This window comes from Mytilus californianus, unplaced genomic scaffold (assembly GCF_021869535.1).
Source record: "Mytilus californianus isolate M0D057914Y unplaced genomic scaffold, xbMytCali1.0.p SCAF_12, whole genome shotgun sequence".
NCBI classification, from domain to species: domain Eukaryota; kingdom Metazoa; phylum Mollusca; class Bivalvia; order Mytilida; family Mytilidae; genus Mytilus; species Mytilus californianus.
The window spans coordinates 4,200,089-4,206,088 of NW_026262604.1; positions in this window are offsets into that span (position 1 = coordinate 4,200,089).

The window sequence follows — 6,000 nt, forward strand, 5'->3', positions numbered from 1 at the left end:
GATCTTTATCCCGGATAGGTTCTATTAAAAGACATATCTATTGTATTAATTGTTTCTTAATTCAGGCGTTAAACATACATGGAATATTTGCAATTTAACATGAACCAATCATCAAAAGGAAATACTCTGATTCGTTTTCGATATGGAATTTGTTTTAACCGAGCCAAAATAACAAAAATATAAGCCCATCCTATCCATACAGTCTGATACACCTTTAAAAGGGAAGGTTGGGAAATAAACATAAAAAAAGTTGTGCCTAATTTGACACAGACTATGTATGCCTGGGGTATATACAAGATCAGCCTCCAATTTCTTTAATAGTTATAAAAAACTAAACCAGCGGAAAATAGCAGCATCAATAATATGATGTCAGACGGTAGACAGGGGATACCTTATCATTCACTAGACTGTGTCGACAAATCATATACATAAGTCTTCGAAGACGTCATGCTACATGATATATTGAAGGCCATACGGTTGCCTATAATTGCTGCTTCATTAGTAAGCTGAAGAATGGTTTCTTATGGCCAATATCATATCTTCTTATTATTATTTAGGTTTATAAGTTGTGTCTTGTAAGGGTTGTACAGCTAAGGTTATCTATTCATGAGGTAGAAAAGCATTAGTATTTAAAAAAATTCTTAAGTAAACAGTTGATTTATAATTATGAACATATCAATGATATTTCATGTAAACATAGAAGTGCTGACTTCTGGGCTGGTGATACCTTCGGGGGAATAAAAACTCCACCAGCAGTGGCATCGATCCAGTGGTTGTAAATAAACTCACCCTATATACCAAGAATTAAATTGTGTATTTGCGCCAGACGCGCGTTTCGTCTACAAAAGACTCATCAGTGATGCTCGAATAAAAAAGTTAAAAGATAGAATTAAGAATATACAAGAGGCAGCCAGAAAGAATTCGGATCATGAAATTGAATCAACGTTTTTACATGAAAATTTTACTGAAAATGCTGATGTTTAAGTATAATGCTTGCTAGAATAAAAGTAAAATAACAAAAATACCGTACCCCGAAGACAAGTCAAAACGGAAAGTCCCTATTATAATGGCAAAATCAAAAGCTCAAACACACCAAACGTTTGTTCTCTTCTGTTGTCAATTCAATCAATGACTCCCAACCTGACCAAATTCATTTTTTGGTTAATAGAAGAAAAATCTTTTCTGGCCGTTACAAACCAAAATATAATGACATTCGAAAAAATGCCCATAGTGATAAACTATCCTGTTCCGAAAGTTGTAAAGCTCAATCATACTCAGTTTGGGTTTTATTGCGACTTCTGTTTAGAGAATTTGATGAATTTTCACTGGATGTTTTGGTATATGCAAATTAACATCCATGCTAAATGCACTGAAAGAAACACGTGATCAGTTCAATGACGTGTTCCCGGTTTCTTAATTAGATATAGATGATTCGATAGACGTCAGTCGAAAACTTACAACAAGGCTGTATGGTCCAAAAGGAAAGTCCAAACGCTGCCATAACAATCTGAACAAGTTCCGGGTTAAATTAGCCACGTGTAGAGATTCCAGCTAGATCCGACTCATACCTTGTGAAGCATCATCAAACACTACGTCTGTATGTCTTCTTTCCAAACCAAAGTCTCGGATCGACTTTACATTTTGTTTAGAAAGATATGAATTATGGTCTTGCATTGGTATTGTTTGAAGGTCAAATTTCATCTGACTTTCTTCAAGATTTGATCTGCACGTGCAAAGGAAAATCAGTTCACAGTAAGGGTTGTGTGTGTTTTGAATAGAATTTATCCTGTACTGAACTTTGTCAATGTCAAACATCAGACTTTTGCAAAAATATCAATACACACCTGACAGAGGCTGATGATGATAATGATAAGGATGCTTGATTATCTGACTTACAGTTGAGATCACTTTTAACCTCTCATTAGAACTGTCAGAACAATGTGTCATAGAGCTGATCAAACTATCCTAGAACAGTTCAATCTAGAACAGTTAGAATCACTTCTAGGTAAAACTGACCAAATCACTTCTAGGTAGAACTGTCAGGATCAGTTCTAGGGTAGAACTGTCTAAAACTGTTCTAGGTAGAACTGTCCAAATCAGTTCTTGTCGTAGAACTGTCAGCGGAACTGTCTAAAACTGTTGTAGCCGTAGAACTGACCAAACCCATCAGGATTGTAGAACAGTTCTTAATGAGGTCACTGCAGTTAGGGCATCTCACTAGTCACCGTTCAATTTAATATATATTATATTTTTGACTTATTTATATTTAAGACAAAGAGTTCTTAGAACTGTTCTATGGATAGAACTGACTAAATCAATTCTAGCCGTAGAACTGACCAAATTAGTTCTAATCGTAGAACTGTTCTAGATGTAGAACTGTTCTAGCCGTAGAACTGTTCTAGCCATAGAACCGTTCTAGTCGTAGAACTGACCAAAGATAGAACTGTCTAAAACTTTTCTAGGATAGAACTGTCTAAAACTGTTCTAGGATAGAACTGTCTAAAACTGTTCTAGGATAGAACTGTCTAAAACTGTTCTAGGATAGAACTGTCAGGATCAGTTCTAGGATAGAACTGTCAGGATCAGTTCTAGGATAGAAATGTCAAGATCAGTTCTAGGTAGAACTGTCTAAATCAGTTCTAGATAGAACTGACCAAATCAGTTTTAGGTTAGAACTGTTAGAACTAGAACTGTCTGAAAGGTGTCAGGGTGACAGTTCTACATACTGTCCTAGAACAGTTCTCCTGACAGATTCTGATAGATTTGATGATAGGTTAGAAGTGATCACCACTGTATTCACATCTTGAACATGCTTATGACTTTATGAAACTTATTTTATCTTCAGTTATTATCCCCTTTTTCTGTTATTCATACGTTTATGTAAGTTTGACAGAAAACGCTATTTCCGTTTCTTATGATAGGACGATCTTGACATGACGAATGTCAAATAACGTCAAAAACGTTGATATAATGCTTATATATTTCATAAATCTCATATAGATACATTTGGATTGAAAAAAATAAATATTTTAGACAGCTTTAGTCTGAATTGAAATTTTAAAAACAAATTATCAAATAGCCAGTGGACCTTAAATCAATGAAATTAACTTTAACCCATCCTTTACTCGACTTAAAAGTTTTGCAAAGTAACAAGCCGTGTTAAGACTTCATGTTTATGAAAAAACAAATATTACCAAAGTTCAAGGCCATCCTTGTATCGAAACTAAATGAAGTCACAAATGAACAAAAGGTGTTATCTAAGAGAAAACGTCAATTTTAACGTTAAAAAATTACGTATTACAAAAAAAAACTGAATTCCCTTCAGGCTACGTATATACTAAATGAAACATTGTCCTCAGCTATCTAAATATATTTTTCTTTTCTGAATTTAACCCAAAATTAACATTTATGACAATATTTGGAAATATATAATTGTTGATCTTTAACCGCAATTATGCAAAATTCTGACCACTTCTCAGGATTACGGCAACATTAATCTGAAAGTTTACAATTTTCTCTTTTCAGTGATATATAATTCAGCCGTGTGTTCGGTGGGTGCATTAAATTAATTTTTTTTCTGATTCTACCGCTGGTCTATTACATATGTTATACAAAAAAAAGCGAGAGTCTTGGTCCTGATTCTGATAAAGGCTTTGATTATAATCTCAATGAATTTCTTTATCAAAATCATGACCAAGTACAGAAAAAATGACAACATTGTCTTCTACATCATCACAATCCTCACGACGACCATAGGGTGCCCAACTGGGTCGTCTGGAGTGCTGTCCAGAAATGGTCCACATTTCAATAGCTGGGACCGGATCAAATGATGCTATATCGTCAGTGTGAAACACTAATTTAACCATTCGCGATCTTCTTCCCAGAATTTTTTACATTTACGTTTCCTTTTGTCAATTTCATAAACGTTTCCGTTCTTCCTTTTGAATGTCATCTTATTCTAATTTTTTTAGTCCGGCGGTTTAACTCTTTCCACATTTTGTGTTGTTGTGAAGGACGCTCACCCTAGATATTAATTATTTAATCAATTGTAATACTTAATACCCCCAGTAGCGTGTAATTGATTTTGCAGGTAAATTGTATTGTAAACAAACCGAGATTGCGATGCAATCAATGATTTTTATCGACAAATTTCTACTGGTTCACCGGACCACCAGCTGACAAAATCTACTGGTCCGACGCAAATTCTACTGGTCTCGGACCACCGAACCAGCGACAATTTCGACCTCTGAGTCTTGTATAATGTAACATTGGTCCTTTAGTCATTTTTTGTTTTTCGCCAAGGCAGTAATAGTTCGTTTTCGACCTTTGAGTTTGAACAGCCCTCTGTATCTTTAGCCTCTCTTTTGTAACACTAGAAGATATTCATCTTAACTATCTGTATGCAAAAAAATTTGAAAAAAGGCAAAGATAATCATTGGAAAAATGTCATTTCATTGTAATTTTGAATTTCAGAAATGGATGATTTAGTGAGTATCATATCAACATGAAACTTAAATTGTATTGTATGCAACTTGATGTTTAGCAAAACAATTAACATATCGATTAATTGTACATACGGCTTACATGACTATGCACTACTTGATCTTTTAAACAGTTCATATAAATCTTGTTCAGTAATATTATCAAAAAGATGTTCGGCCAACTGCTCACAGCATAGAAACCAGAAAATAAAAAAATACAGAAAATAAAAAAATACAGAAATTAAAAAAAGAGAATAATAGAATTAAAAATACTGGCTTCCAATAATTTTATTACTTGCAAAAACTCGAATTGTGTTTGAAAGATTTATTGTCGATCCTCTGAAGCCAAAGAAAAAAATTGAGTTATACATCAGTTTGTATAGTTACACCTACAAGCCTGACCTCTCCATAAGTTGTCATTTGAGTTCTTGGCTGACAGATGCTCGGGTAATTTTTTTAATAAGAAAGGTAGGAAAGTTTCCCCACAGGACATTAAGGAAAAAAACCCACATATAATTGGTCCCTATCATCACTTGTTTCTGGTAACTTAAGCTTAAGTACAGGTCAGTTTATAGATTGATTGATATTTGCATACTGTCATATTATATATGCATTACTTGGTACTAGTAGATTGTATTGATTTGTTTTCTACATTGAATGATTAATTGATTGGAAGATATTTTACTGTCAAGAGATGCCCATTTCATATTGATTAATTCATTGATGGATAGTTACTCTGTTGTTTTTGGTTCTTAGTAATAACAAAAAAAAAATCAGTATATGTTTGTTTTCTGTTCGTGTTTTGATTTTCCTTTGCAATGCAAAAGATACTGAAGGCATCTTCAACCTCATAGTTCAAAAACAAACTGACAATACTATGGAAATTAAAAAAACACATAACCAAAAAAAAAAATAAAAACAAACACCAGTATACAATACACAACTTAGAAATCTTTAGACTGAGCAACCGTAACCACACTTGAATTTAGGGTTGATCTCAAGTGCTCCGAACATGTCAGCTAACCCTGCTCCACATGATGAACCTTGAACAGAAAATAGTATTCAGCAATATAGGTCGTTCAGTCTCGTTGCAAAAGGTAAATGTAAGGTGTGGTTACTGGTTTATATACCCATTTACAATATTGATTTTATTCATTGTAAAATCAGAATCTGGTCTCATGCTTCTGACTTAATAATAAATAAAAATAAACTAAGTTTGATTAGTGTAAGAAGGGTTGACATTATTATTTTTGTTGGTAGCTCAAAGTGATAATGAAAACAATAAAAAAATCGAGACTAATATTTTAAAAATGATTTCTCAAGGAATTTGTGCTTTTAAGTGCCCAATTGGATAGAAATAATACCTACATTTGATGTGTGTTTTGATTTTGCTATTTCTTCTAGAAACACGTACATGTAATGACTAAAAACCTTTTTGCAGATGTTTTTTTACAGTCATAATCACTGAGTTATCTAGGAATAATAGCCTAACAAATATTTTGTTTTATCGCAGATCAAT